We start from the raw sequence: 15,830 nt of genomic DNA on the forward strand, positions 1-15,830 counted from the left end.
TTCACCTTTCTTCCTTTTATTTCTGACCCTACAGCTTCAGCGTGGATTGATTTAGAACTTATATATCTATATACATGTATATATCTATATATATATATATATATATATATATATATATATATATATATATATATACACTTTTTTATCTATATACATGTATATATCTATATATATATAATTTTTTTTTTTTAGAAACCCACACTGAATCATGCCCTGCAATACTCACGATCACCCCCAACAGGTCTTTGGCCTTATTTTCCGCATCTTTCACTTATCACCCCCAACTTAGGCTTTTAGCCTCATTATCCGCATCTTTCGCTTATCACCCCCAACTTAGGCTTTTAGCCTCATTTGTCATTCTTTAGTGTCAAGGAGGGACTTGGTGCCAAATGGTTTTATTCACAGAAGGGAAAGAGGTTAGTTCACGGCTAATCAAAGAAAAAATCTTGTCACGACCCGACTAGGGCCGCGACAGGTACCCGGGGCTAACCACCGAGCACCGCTCGTTTCCTCACTCGTCATAACCATTTTACATTTCTTTATCATTCATAATCTCATAATCATAAGACAACCATTTTTCATTTGACAACACAAATGATTTTATATACATGTGCCCCTTAGGCCATCAAAATAACATATACAAATATAACATAGTAATCTTGTGAGACAATCTAACCCACACTGCGCGTCTACGAGCCTCTACTGACATATTATACATATAGACGGAACAAGACTCCGTCGTGCGCGAAATACATGAAGGAACCAAAAGAATAAACATAAGCACCTCCGAACAATGGAGTGCTCTCAATCAGCTGACAGCTACTAAGAATCTGGATCAAGCTCACCTCCCTGTCTACCTGTGGGCATGAACACAGCGTCCGAAGAAAACGGACGTCAGTACGAATATTGTACTGAGTATGAGAGGCATCAACAGTAACAATACATCAATGAAATATGAAGGCATCAATGAGATAAGGAGGCATCAAGATAGAGCAATTTGTACTGGCTATCAAATATAACTGAAATAATGCATGCTGACTTACTCATAATCATTAGCTACGTATACATATATAAGCTGGCCGTCCATATAGGTATGGTGTGATAATGTATAAGTTGCCCGTCCATGTAGGAGCGGTGTGATAATCATAGCCTGCGTCCAGGCCTCCCGCGTCCGAGGTATAAGCTGCCCACTATAGTGGTGTGCACATCTACGTGCCTACCCGACCGACTATAGCGCGGCGCGGTGTGAGAAAATATATACATATACATATATATATATATACATATACATATATATATATATACATATACATATATACATATACATATATATATATATATACATAACATGCATAAGATCCCAATCAAAAGCCATAACTATATCGGAGTGACGTAAGGTCGGTGGCTTCCGACGTCATTATGGAACATTCATTGACATTCTGCCTCACCTTGAAGGAATTAGCATATAAGGTGAGTGTAAGCAATAAATAGCATCATTAACATCATAGGATCATCACAACATGAGTATTGGGATTTCTATACTTTACTCATTACCTTGTATGGCTAATTATGGACATAGACTCATATTTTCCGGAACTTAAGGGAACTCATGGATAAAAAGAGAGTCAAGCTATAAGATTCATGCCATAGAAAGAAAGGACTAGCCTCACATATCTTGAACTCTATCTAATGTCCAACGTCTACTTCTCGAGCTCGCAGGTCTAAAATTAAGATAACATAGGCCACAGTTAGATTATCCACATCACTTACTAACCAATCCAAGTACGAATGAAACTTAACAAAATTCGGGCAGCATTTCCCCTTAACAATCCTCTAGATTCCAATTTAGCTAAACATCAATCAAAATGCCAACAACAACAATACCAATAATTTCATATCAAACTAGAATTAAATCCATTCTTAAATCACTTCCAAAACAGCCCAATATACATTCGTATACCAATGCTTGTATACACTTCTTTATTTTCGTATACCCATAGTATAACAACAAACACAACAACAACAACAACAACTACAGCCAATCCCACGATATTCCAGCACACCAAACAATTTATAACAACCTCAAGAATATCTTACTTGTTCTATTTACCATAATTCCCGTCCATACCAATGTCCCTATAACTCACAAAACAGTCCAACTAACAGCCCATAAAATCAATACAAGTTCTAGCATGACTTAAGTTTTCCTTTCACAAATTCAACATCCATCTAATTGTATAAAGACCAAAACCATCTCTAGAACATGTAGGAGGGAATAAACCTTACCTCAACAACTGGAAGAAAAACCTTACTAGCAAGCTTGACCTCTTAAAATTCTTGCTGGAAATTATAATCTTTCTTTCAAAAAAAAAAATGGTGCTTAGCTGAGGGCTCCAGATGAGCTACAACCGTAAGCAACTTCTATCAATTTTCTTATTCAAAGTTCATAAGAATTGATAGCAACGTTTTGCACTCTTCCAAGGATGAACGTTGATTCTTGAAATAGAAAATGAAGTGGAAAGTTGCTGAAAATGTTTGGTCCTTTCAATGTTAACCTTCCACTATGTAAACAAATTACTTGCCTAACTTTTGGCTCATTGTATCCTACAGGGACACGTTAGCATATCATGTGGATTTATTAGAGGCTTTCCATGTGAACAAAAATAATACACGTGCCAACCTTTAGCTTATCCACTAATTTAATAATTTATTCCTTATATCTACTACACTCTACATTACCGAAATACCCCATAATTAATTCTTGATATCAATTTACTTAAATAATAATTATTTTTAACATACCTCGTATACTCATTATCACCGTCACGAAATATGGTACTACTCTGTATCCTCTTTTGGCACACACAGCTTGTTGCCTATGAATAATTATAAAGAATGAAAATTGCCCCATCCAAATACTACTTCCATGAGACGTGATTATTGTACATATGTACTTTCTGGTATGTTTTCCAACTGAAAATGACATTCTCCATATAAAACAATGTTGTAGTGGGCTGTGGGATCCACCCATAGACACCTAATCTCATAATAATCAGCCACCAAGAGATTATGCCACCAAACACCTAAAAGTGCATGGTCATTTAGTTGCCGCCCTTATAATCCCTCGTCAACCTTTTCATGAACTAAAATAATGTCTTCAAACATAATTATTATTCAAGGATTCAGGGTCCACCGTATTAGCAAATTCGTACTCATCCATTCTAAAATTCCACTCATTATCATTAATATATTAGTCACCTGTTATCTCTTTTTCACTGATGTCGTGTGGACTCATTGCCTTTTATTTTGTGATGCCATGTGGACTTCTTGTCCCCCTTAAATATGAAAAACGTTGCTGACAATATATTTGTTGCCTTGTATAATTCTCAAAAAAAAAAAAATGATTGCAGCCGATAATATCAAGAAAAGGGCTATTGCATATATATTCTTTTGGGAACTTTTCCAACTAAAATGAATCTTGCCGTAATCCTTTTCTAATGTGGGATTCCTTTTTATGTATATAATAATACTCACAATAATTACATGCCACCAACATTTAGAAAGGAATAGTCACATATTGCTTAATTTCTTACTGCCACGTGTGGAAGTGTTATCATTAGTACTAATCCATTAACCAAATTATTTTTATCATTTATCCCCACTACAATCCAACATTTAATCAATTACACACGTAATTAATTTCTTGATTTCAATTCCCTTAAACAATAAATCATTTTTGATACACTTCTTATACTTATTATCATAATCATGTGGTAGAACTCTAGTCCATAGCCACCTTATACATACATCACTATTATTCTCAGTCACTGTCGTCACACTTGTTAAGTCCTAAATAATTTCGAGACCTCATCTTTTTATACACCGATCTTGTTATTTGCATACTTGAATATGATCAAAATCCTCCGGTGTAAGCGGTTCAAACCATAGCCCGAAGGTACCGGTATAATATTGATAAAAATTATATTATTTGATTTGTGTAACCTCCAACCTTTGCGACACCCACTTATCACTTGCTAAGCATCGCATACATACTTATAACCTCAAAAACAGGAAATTAATCTTGCCCTTGAACTTATGTCGATTAACTTACGACAAATCAAACGTACAAAAGTACGGGATATAACAAATCTATAGGCTCAAAATGGGAGACTAGGGATCAGTTTCTGTACGGGCTAGGCTCATTTAAGATAAACAGGCTTTGGAGTCAATACAAAGAAAGCCTAAGATCACTTCACAATCAAACTCTCCTTAGAATTCACACACGACCAACCAGGCAAGTTCTAGATTACAAGCATCATACACAAATAGAAACTAAGAACTCACAACACAACGGCATAAGGATTGTTTAAATACTCTGACTTCACTTCCATTTGAAGATTTCACACACATGGATACCCTTTATTTGCAATGTCATTAAAAGAACCATGCATGTCAATATCAACAACCCTTTCTTGATGTACATCACAAATTATTTTTCGGAGGGATATTATTGACTTGTAAAAACACTTTTATATATGCTAGAAAACACGCACCACCACCACTTAAGTCATTATTACTTTACTCTTAACTAAACATCCTAAACATTCCAGGTTTAACATAAAAATAACATTCTTCGGGAAAAGAACACATGGCAAAGAACAGCTAAAGAGGGTCCTAAACACATACTTAATATCACAATTAAAAACAATACCAACAAAAGCAAAAACAATACCAACAAAAACAAAAACAATAACAAACAATATCCGATATACCAAAACAATACCAACAATACCAGCAATTACCCTACACCCCCAACTTAGAAACATGCATTGCCCTCAAGGCATCTATATAGTCCATCAATAGAATGGAGGGCCTCCTTGGAGTGCACTAGGCGCTTGGATCTGCTGCAGCATCATAAGGTTGGGTAACCTTGGAGGTAGGAGCAATGGTGGTATCAGGCTGGCCAATACTAGAAGACCCAGTCTCAGTGGGTGGAGCAGAAGTATGGTGAACCGACTCAATGGGATGGGCTGAGCTAGAAGTCGCTCCAGTGGTGTTAGAACCTAGCCGAGACTCATGTCGGATCTTCTTCAATGTTCGCCGCTCCTCCTCCTCATTCTGTGGGCGCAAAACATCAAATGGATCAAGACTCTTGAGAATGGGATCGAGGTTTTCATCATCTGGCGTGGTTCTCCTACGCTTTCCTTTAGCCAAAGAGTGGGTATCCTCTTCCAACTCCTCATCTTGCTCCTCATCAACCGTGTCCTCGATCTCATCATCCCCAAGTAGACTCTGAACCGGCTGGTATAAGCTTTGTACCAACTCTGTGTGTACTTTCGGTATCTGTTCCGTCACAACAGCCACTTCCTGTGCCTTCAATTTCTACACATCATCCTTTAGGGTCCGCAACTCACTCCATACAGTGCCTAATTCCACAGCGGGGTGTGTCCTAGTCAGCTCCATCATTCTGTTCTCAATACCATCTATCCGAGAGTGGATCTGTAGGTGGTCATCAGCCATCTGTTCTTTTATCGGCCTTAACGTTGCATCAATAGCCCTTTTGGTGTACAATTTCAGCTCGGTCAAGAGTTGCTTGACCTGCCTATCTGTCCTATATGCTTGCAGGACCACTGCCCCAAAATTCTCCCAGGTGAAATCATTTTTCTCGTAAGTTCGGGTGGGACTCCCGGTATGGGCTGAGCCGGTGCTGGGCTCGCTCCAGTGGAAGAGGTAGGACTACCCGAAGTAGGTGGAGCTGGAGCTGGCATGGGCTGTGTAGCATAGTCAGCCGGTGGAGCCTCAGAATCTGTGGGCTGACCAGCAGCAGTTGCCTCAGCACCCATGATAGCTAAGGGTAAAACATCTGATCCCGTTGGCCCCTCCGGCACAGCAGAAGACGAGGCAGATGGCATTGTACCTTGGCCCAACATATCATCTCTGCCCTTTGTGATGTCATAGATACTCCTGGCGATCACACTGTGGTCGATAAAGGGGAGTGGTTCTGGTCCCTCGCGCAGGCATAAGAACGTAAGCAAACATGGATTAATTAGGGAAGTGGCTGGTTGGGTGGCTCTCTCCCGGAGATCTGCCACTACCAGTCTTCCGATGTTGATCTTATACCTCGACATAAGGGAAGCCACAAGAACAGCTCTGTCCGGGGTCAAATAATTATCTGCATGGGTAGGACGGATGCGGAACAGAGCAATCTGCCACCAAAACTTTGCCTCAGGTGTGAGGGTGTTTTTCCAAATCCGCGTAGTGGCTGTCAACTTTGGCACTATTGCCCATTCGGGATCTGCCGACCGTGCAATCACTGAAGCCACCCATTTTCTGACTGAGAGTGTATCTTTCTATACAATTTTGTAGACAAACTCTCCTTCTTCCGCCGCTGTAGGCGCAATATAATCCTCCCCGAATAGTACTGCATTGATGGCTATCGGAGAAACATCAATCTTCTTTTTGCGCACTACTACCTCATTCATGGCCGGCACTTGAGTTGCGCGCTGCCCTTGTTTCTGTGCTTTGAAAACAGCAGCCCCATAAGAAGCGTAGAATTCCCGAACAAGAGCCGGGATGTAGGACCCCACAGGGTTTTTTCAAAAACTCTAACTTGTGGAAGCGGAGAGTGTCACGGATGCCCAGATATCCATCGAGACCATCGAAGCTGACGTTCCACTCCTCGAAAATACTTCTCTACGGGTCTTGCCCCTCATGCTTTGCTAGTTCACACCCTTTGTTGTACATTTCTTCAGATCCCTCTACAGAAAACCGGAGGCCCTGCTCATACATAGCCCTCATCCGGATGTCAGTCTCTCTCCTTTCCTGCTCGCGCTCTTGTTCGAGCTCCTCGGCAGCGGCGCCAAAATTTGATACGCTCAAATTACACCTATTAATGGCGTAAAGCGGACGTTGTCAAATGTAGTAACCCAAACAAGGTTGGGGTCGAATCCCACAGGGAATATGGAGAGAAAATGGTACTAATTGTAAACGATACTAGTCTTTAAAGGCTTTAATCCTATTCCGAATAGTTTGAAATATTTGTTGAGTAATGTAATTGAATACTTTGACTTGATTGTACTTAATGCGAGAGAGAGACTAAGGTTGTGTTCCCCATTTTGATTAGATATTATGCTTCAGGTTTCAATGTGATATACTTCTAATGGTTGTTCTAAGAGTATGCACTTGATCTCTTAAGGACTTCCTAATGTTTCCCAACAGTTAGGCCATATTTCCTCTTTATGATTTTTCCAAATGTAAAAGAGTTGAAATCGAAGAGCGACCAATAATGCCAATTTAGACTTGTTCTTATCCCTAAGTTAGTCTATTAAACGAGGGTTAACACCTCGAGTCATTGTTATTCAATCTTACCTATACTGACTCTCTTTCCCAAGAAAAGTGAGTATAATGGCTTAGGCTAATGCTTGCAATCATTACCCAATGCTAATGCACAAAGATAGAATAAATATCAACAACCATTATGCGTATATCAATAGTAGAAACCCATTCACATAATACCCATCACGGGATCCACAACCTTAGAATTAAAACTAGCTACTCATCATTTTGGTTAACAAAGAAAGCATAAAAGTTAACATAATATACTTACGATGCTAATACAATATGGAATGAAAGTGAAGTTGGTGCTTTAAATGCTCTAACCACTTCAAATATTCAAGACTTAAGTTAATGCTCCAAAGAAAATCAGAATTATGAATTAAAACCCTAACTTTAAGTATTTATAGGGCCAAAAATCGCGCCAAGTTTCTGGACAAAAACACCTTTACGCGGCATCGTTACGGATCGTAACACAAGTTACGGTCCGTCCTTTGGTTTCGTACTTTGTCAGCTTGATAGGTAAACCGTCACGGCTTCTTACGACGGACCGTAACACAGGTTATGGTCCGTATCTTCCAGCGGATCATGGCCTCAGTCTTTAGTGGCCAATGCGTTACGCCATGACGTTATGCCCCGTAACCTGAGTTACGGGCCGTCCTTCTGGGCGTAACCTGTGACACGACTTAGGCTTCTTTCTGGAAATTTTCCTCAGCTTACGGTACACGTTATGGCCTGTAACCTGAGTTACGGACCGTCCTTTATAGCGGCACGTATCTAGATCTTCGTCTCTGTTACGGATCACGTTACGGTCCGTAACTCGAGTTACGGACCCTCATGTTTGCTCCAAGTTGTCCGTTTTTCAGCATTTCTTATCATTTCCGTTTCTTAGTCAACTAACCCTACAAAACACAAAAATAACATAAGAAACAATGTAAAAACACTTAAAAACAAGCAACACTTCCAGTGACAAAGGCATAAAATGTGCCGAAATTCACGGCACATAAGGCACATTAAGAGGTATTGCCCCGAGCTCAGACAGGGAGGACAGGGGACTCGGTATAAGGCTCCCCGAGCTCCATTTGCACCAGATAGAGAGGGTTAAGGATCGCGCACCGACAGGGCAGGGCGGCCACACTGCGGGTAGAGTTGGTGCCTAGCCTAATCGAGGCGGTCCTCTGGCAGGTAGAGGCGGAAAGCAGCCCGGAAAGGGTGGGGCCCATACCGGATAGGGTAATCATGGTGGTTCACAAGCTACTGGAGGGCGCGGTCATTTGTACGCTTTTCCAGGTAGACCATAGGTTGAGGCCTCCGATGCTGTCATCACAGGTACTATCTCAGTTTATGACCAAATGGCTTCTGTTTTATTTGATTCGAGTTCTACTTTTTCTTATGTGTCCATCTATTTTGTTATTGGTTTGGATATGATGTGTGATACTCTTGATGTCCCTATTTATGTATCTACTCCGATTGGGGATTTGGTGGTGGTAGATAGAGTCTACCCTTCTTGCGCGATTACTTTTATGGGATATAGTATTTGGGCGGATTTGATGATCCTGGATATGGTAGATTTCAATGTCATTCTGGGCATGAGTTGGTTGTCCCCGCATTATGCTATCCTAGATTTTCACTCTAAGATTGTTACATTAACTATGCCCGGGGCACCTAGACTTGAGTAGAAGGGTAACCTTAGCTCCCTCCCTAAGAAAATCATATCCTTTGTTCGTGCTAGGAAGCTAGTAGAGAAGGGTTGTCTAGATTACTTGGCACATATCCGTGACACCAGTGCAAATACCCCATCTATTGATTCGGTTCCAGTGGTACGCGAGTTTGCGGATATGTTTCCCGCGGACTTGCCTGGTATGCCACCTGATCGTGACATTGACTTTAGGATTGATTTAGACCCAGGGACTCGTCCTATCTCTATTCCACCTTATAGGATGGCGCCGACAGAACTCGGGGAATTGAAAGAACAGTTGCAAAATCTTTTGAGTAAGGGGTTTATTCGCCCGAGTGCCTCTCCTTGGGGTGCTCCTCTGTTGTTTGTGTTATATCCCGTATTTTTGAACCTCGGAGCATCTGCTGGGGTGGGGCCCACATACCGAGATTTTTTTTTGGAACATCTGAAAAGTCATATGAATCACATATGTAAAGTTAAACACAACTCATGAAGTACCTTTGGACCAAATCAAAGTGGAAACCCTCCAAACGAATATTTTTAAGAAAACGTTTTCGGGTGACCTGACTTTGGGGGGCAAAAACTGTATTGTAAGTTTGGAATTTCGAAAATACCTTGAAATAGAAGTTGTAGATAATTGAATTAGCTTTCCATCCATAGGTCGTGGGTTCCCAGGTGACGTCGGTACAAGGAGATATGAACGTTTTAAGGTCGAAAGGTCAGTGGGCTAGGCCCAACTCGGGACCAACCGAGTTGGCCCAAAAAAATGAAAAAAAATTCAGGCCCAAGTGAGGAGCCATTCGGCCATGGTCCATAAAAAGGATCCAAGCCCATGGAATTAAGTCATGTGGTCAATGAATAAAAGACCACTTAATCATCCAAATTCCATAGAACTTTCAAGAGAAAGAATAGGAGGAAAAACAAGAGAAAAACAAGAACAAAAAGAGGGCATTTCGGGTTTGGCCATAGAAAAATCACCCCTCAAAATCTTGCCTCTAAAATTATTTTCTTGTTGAATTCCTACTAAATTAAGTGTCCTCTACAACTTGGTGTAATTGTTTTGGAAGAAGGAGCACTTATTTCTTCAAGTTGACAACTTGTTCAAGTGAAGAAGTTTGTAGAAAAAGGTAAGAATCAATTCCTTTTTCTTATGTTATGAAGGTTTGTTTATGTTGTGGTATGTGGAAATGAGTAGAAATTATGGAAATAAGGAAGTTTGCAAAGTGGGTATGTATATATATATGTAGCCATGGGTGTATATATGTTGTATACATATATGAGTTGAATTTTATGTTGCATTCTAGTTGTGGTTATGATGAAAATTATATTGGGAATGAAAGTTGAATGAATTTTGGTTGAAGTTGGAATATAGATGATTATGTCACTTTAGAATAATTTTGTGATATTATGGAAATGAAGTTGTTAAGATGTGAATTATGATTATGGTTGATGAATTTGGAAGTTGGAAATTTGTTATGAAGTTGTATGCCAAAGATTTGATGTTTTGCATAAGTTATGATTTTGGCGGAAGATTGTATATCGAGTGTATATCTTAAGGAAAACGATATGAAATGTTTCTAGAACTATATGGTGATGATCATGATGGTTGTTGAATATGAAATTATTGATCTTAGTTGAAAGTTGGGTTGAATTGAAGATTATGTCAACTTGTGAGAAAAATGACTAGTTGAAGGATATTTGTGTTTTTAATGTTCATTGTTGATATTGTTGTTGTCGTTTGGGTTGTTGTTGATGATTTATAGCCGAGTTGAATTCTCGGGGTGTCATATGTATAGGGGAAGTGCTGCCGAAATTTCGGTAGCCAAATATGCTTAAAGTTGAAATAATGGCATTAATAATTCACAATTGGTAAACTTGACCAATTGCAGTTTTTCGACGAAACGGGAAGTGAGTTTGGAAAGGCTTAAGGAGCGCGAAAGGTATGTAAAGCAACCCCAATTCTTCCCTTGGCATGCCCCTAGTGTGTTAGGGTCAGATCCGGGCCTCGAAGGACCTCTTGGCCCTCGGAATCCGCAAGACAAAATTTCAGTTTTTCCTTCAGTAGAATTGAACCATTTTGATACGCTTTTTCTGAAATTATGCAATTTTGCTCTAAATTATTCAGAAAGTCATAGAATGTTTGTATAACCTTTTTAGGTGATACTATATGCTTAGAGGGCACAATTTGAGCCCGCCGCCTTGTTTGTCCCAAGGCGGGCCCGCTATTTACGGTTTTGCCCCTAATGTGTTAAAGCTTCCTTTTTAAGCGATTTTTGAAAGAAATGTTTTAATTACCCTACTAATCGCTTAACGAATATTATTTTAAATATTCTGTTAAATATTATAAATTATTTTGACACTCAGAATGACTTCGGGAAAGTTATACTTCTGTAATTTATTATGATATCCGAAATACATTTATTATGATTCCGTCCGACCCCATTGGATTTGTTTGTCGTTGATACGCTTCATCGAGTCTTTGAAAACATTTATTATATTTTTAAATTGCATTAGTCTCTCACTACTCCATTCGTGGATGTCCCAATGTTTCCCACACTGAGCCCGGGCCAGGATATGTTGTCAAGCGTAATTCTCTGCATTGTTCGTCGCGCCCCGATGTGAGGGGGCAGGTATACGCGTACATGGGTCTGTGGAGTATGATGTGCCATGTCCGCCTATTCTGATCTGATCTGTTATGGCCATTCTGATATGACATTTTATGATACGGGGCCACGCCCCCTTTTCTGATTCCTCTGTATTGTGGCACCAGTGTCGGGAGGGTGACCACGTTCTGTCTGCCGAGTCCCGTGGCAGGGATCGGATATGATATGACATATGTTTCTGTACACATTCTGTCTGATTTGGAAATATGCATTTGACACTCTGGATTTTGTACCCATTTTCTGTAATCATTATGATTTGACTTCTGTGATTCCGCTTTACATATTCAGTACATATTTCGTACTGACCCCCTTTCTTCGGGGGCTGCGTTTTCATGCCGCGCAGGTACGGACGACAGGTTTGCTGATCCGCACGTTTAGGATCCCATTTCTGCTATTTTGGGGCGCTCTCTTCTACAGAGCCCATCTTTTGGTACAGTCTGTCACTGCTATCTGGATATGTACTTTGTTCAGGGTATGACGGGGCCCTGTCCCGTCTTATGATTATGATATGTTCTGTAGAGGTCTGTGGATACATCTGTGTGGGTTCTGTACATATGTTTGGGATACTTTGTTCTATGATGGCCTTATCGGCCTATGTGTGCCAAGTCTGCTTTTTCTGATAAATTCTGTGGCATCCACTAATATTATTATAATATTATTCTGATAATATGCTAATTTGGGTATCGGGTACGTATAGGTGCCCAGCTAGGGCACTGGTCGCGGCCCACGGGGTTGGGTCGTGACAGTTTGTTAAGAAGAAAGATGGGTCTATGTGTATGTGTATTGATTACCGTCAACTGAATAAGGTAACTATCCGAAATAAGTATCCCATTCCCCGTATTGATAACTTGTTTGATCAGCTACAGGGAGCTTCTGTGTTCTCAAAAATTGACTTAAGGCCAGGGTATCACCAATTGAAGATTCGGGCAGAGGATGTTCCTAAAATATCTTTCTGGACCAGGTATGGACACTATGAGTTCTTGGTTATGTCTTTCGGGCTTACTAATGCCCCAGCTGCGTTCATGGATTTAATGAACAGTGTGTTTAAGCCCTTTTTAGACTCTTTCGTTATAGTGTTCATTGATGATATCCTGGTGTACTCTTGAAGTAAGGAGGAGCATGAGAAACATTTGAGGATTGCTCTTGGGATGTTGTGGGAGAAGGAGCTGTATGCTAAATTCTGCAAGTGCGAATTGTGGTTGTCTTCTGTGTCCTTCTTGGGGCATGTAATTTCGAAGGAAGTTATTATAGTGGATCCTCAGAAAATTCAAGCAATCAGGGAATGGGGTAGGCCCATATCAGTGACCGAGATTCATAGTTTCATGGGTCTGGCTAGCTACTATTGTCGATTTGTGAAAGGGTTTGCCTCTATCGCTTTTCATTTAACTCGCTTGACTCAGAAAAAGGTACCGTTTCAATGGTCAGACGAGTGTGAGGAGAGCTTCCAAAAGCTCAAGACTTTGTTTACTACAGCGCCTATTCTAGCATTGCCTGTGGAGGGTAAGGATTTTGTTGTTTATTGTGATGCTTCACGTTCTGGTTTGGGTGCTATTTTGATGCAGGAAAAGAAGGTAATTGCCTATGCTTCTCGACAATTGAAGGTGCATGATAAGAACTATCCTACTCATGACTTATAGCTGGCAGCGGTGGTGTTTGCTTTGAAAATCTAGAGACACTACTTGTATGGTGTCCACTGTGAAGTGTATACTGACCACCGCAACTTGCAGCATGTGTTCACTCAGAGGGATCTAAACTCTAGGCAGCAGAGATGGATGGAACTGCAGAAGGACTATGACATCACCATTCTGTATCATCCTGGTAAGGCAAATGTAGTGGCTGACGCATTGAGCAGGAAGTCGGCTAGTATAAGAGCTTGTCTGGATGGGCTTAAAAAAAGCTGCTTATAAGCTGAAAACAGCTTATAAGTAAAAAAAAATTGGGGTAGCCCAACTTATTTTTTTTGGCTTATAAGTTGTTCTCAGCTTATAAGATGCTTTAGATAAGTTAAGCCAAATGGGCAAAATTATTTTTTTGGGCTTATTTTAGCACAAAATGGCTTATAAGCTGGCCAGCCAAACACTTAAAAAAGCTGAAAACAACTTATAAGCAACTTATACGCCAATCCAAACGGGCTCTAAGTATCCGGAACGAGTGGTACATGGACACTATGGGTCCCCTGCAGGTCATGATTACTGAGCAATGACATCAGTTAGCATGTGTGTATAGTGAGTATGGTTATTTTGGTAGATTGGTTTCCGTTATTGTTTCTGTGAATTCGGTTTTGATATCTTGGGTGACTTGATCTGTGATTATCCTTGGCTGACTTGTTGTGATTTATTGATTTCATGTCTGTTGGCTGGCCTGTTTATTCTATTGATTTTATAAGATATGCATGATACTAACTTTCTGCATTCTTTTGAGTGCAGATTGTGAGATAGAGACTGCTACCCGCCTTCACATCTAGCATTGAGGACGTTGCTGACGGATTTAGGGTGAGCTTCTATCCATGCCAGGCCGCCCGAAGATCTTCCTCTTATGATGTCTATTTCCTATTCTAGATATTATGGTCATTTGTTAGACAGATTTCATTCCTTAGATGTGTTTTAGATTAGAGTCCTTGTACGATGACTTTCGGATTTTGGGAAATTGAAATAGTTAGGACTTCCGCATTTACTTCATTATTTTATGGCATGACTTATTTTGATTATCTTATGCTTGAATGAGTAATAACTGATTGAATTGGTTAACATAAAGATAGACTTGAAGGAGTAGATGATTTGTGTGTTGGTTCGCCCACTAGGAGTTAGTGTGAGTGTCAGTCATGACGGGTTAGATCGTGACAAGAACACGCGCGACATACCCCATATCAATGAGTACAAACACTCAAAAATCACTTGAATAATATTAAAAATGTGTTTGAAACGTAAATTATTATTTTTTTGAAGTACCAAGTTTCTAAAAATGATTAATGTTAATCATGTTCATCTAACTCGATAAAACAAGGAGTCGCATCCCCATAGAAGTCCTTGTATGCCTTAGTTTAGTTTTGTTAAATGAGTTTTTCTTATTTGCTTTAGAAGCCTAGACTGACTTGTATTCATTTCTTGCAAGCGAATTTTGATCTTTCTATGACCTTATTTTGTAAGGAAATAACTTGAAAATTGTCAAATTTGGCGTTGGACCTAAATCATACCTCAAAAGTTAGCTCAAAAAGAAGAGGAATATCCAAGTCTTATATTGGTATCCAAAGAAAATGAGAATAAAAAAAGCAACCACTCTTTGGAATATTTGGTGGTGACGGAGGAGTTATCCGAGATTCAAATGGAAACTGGAAAGAGGGATTTCCCAGTAATATTACGCCAAACTCATAGCTTTACTCAAAGGCTTAATAAGACATTCACAAATACTCCCTCCGGTTTAAAAAATATGTCCACTAGCATTTTTCTTTTGTTCAAAAAGAGTGTTCACTTATCAAATCAAGAAAAGGTTAATCTTATTTTTTAAGATTTGCTTTTATTAATTGCTAAGTGATTAAATCTCAATACCTATTTAATTAGAGGTTATTTAGTCAAATTAATTTTTTTTCTCTAGAGATTAGTATTTTCTTAAGGAGTGTGTAATGACTAAGTAGATTCTCTTTTTGAACCGGAGAAAATAACTTATTTCCTAGTGATTGTTGAAACAGATTTTTAGGTTTTGGTTTTTAATTTCATCACCTTCACAAGATGCACCTTATTCACATTTGTTGAATGACCGCAAGTTTCTTCTTTGAACTAATGCAGTGTCCTTTTCCGAAAAATGTTTTCCTTCATACCAAACACACCCCTGATCTTCATGATTCAGTCCCATGAAAGTCGCTTTGCGGAATAAAAAAAATCATTTTCTAGATTTTATCTAATTTTTGAGAATATATTTATTTAAAACGCGTTTTATAAAATCAAAAAAGTTTCAGATTTTTAATAAAAGCAATTTTCCAGATTGTTTTTTAAAAAATCGCCACGTAGGCATCACATATAATAAGTTAAATGTCATGTGGCGTCCATGTCACCCAAATCCAATGACTAGGCTTGCTTATGTGGGAATATGTTAGAAATTGGGGATATTTTTTAAACTTTGCTAACGATAGGGGTATATTTGGCCCCAACTTGTAACGGGAG

At 39.4% G+C, this 15,830-nt stretch overlaps 1 long non-coding RNA gene across 1 annotated transcript; it reads right to left on the bottom strand.

Moving 5' to 3' along the window:
- Positions 1–557: 557 nt before the first annotated feature.
- LOC132605242 (uncharacterized) lies at positions 558–2,556 on the bottom strand. Its single transcript, XR_009569111.1, has 2 exons — positions 2,287–2,556; positions 558–857 (listed from the first exon to the last, which is right to left on the bottom strand). It is a non-coding gene; the product is annotated as an uncharacterized LOC132605242 (long non-coding RNA).
- Between the last annotated feature and the right edge of the window lie 13,274 nt (positions 2,557–15,830).

The sequence above is a fragment of the Lycium barbarum genome, chromosome 8 (genome assembly GCF_019175385.1).
Source record: "Lycium barbarum isolate Lr01 chromosome 8, ASM1917538v2, whole genome shotgun sequence".
Classification (NCBI taxonomy): domain Eukaryota; kingdom Viridiplantae; phylum Streptophyta; class Magnoliopsida; order Solanales; family Solanaceae; genus Lycium; species Lycium barbarum.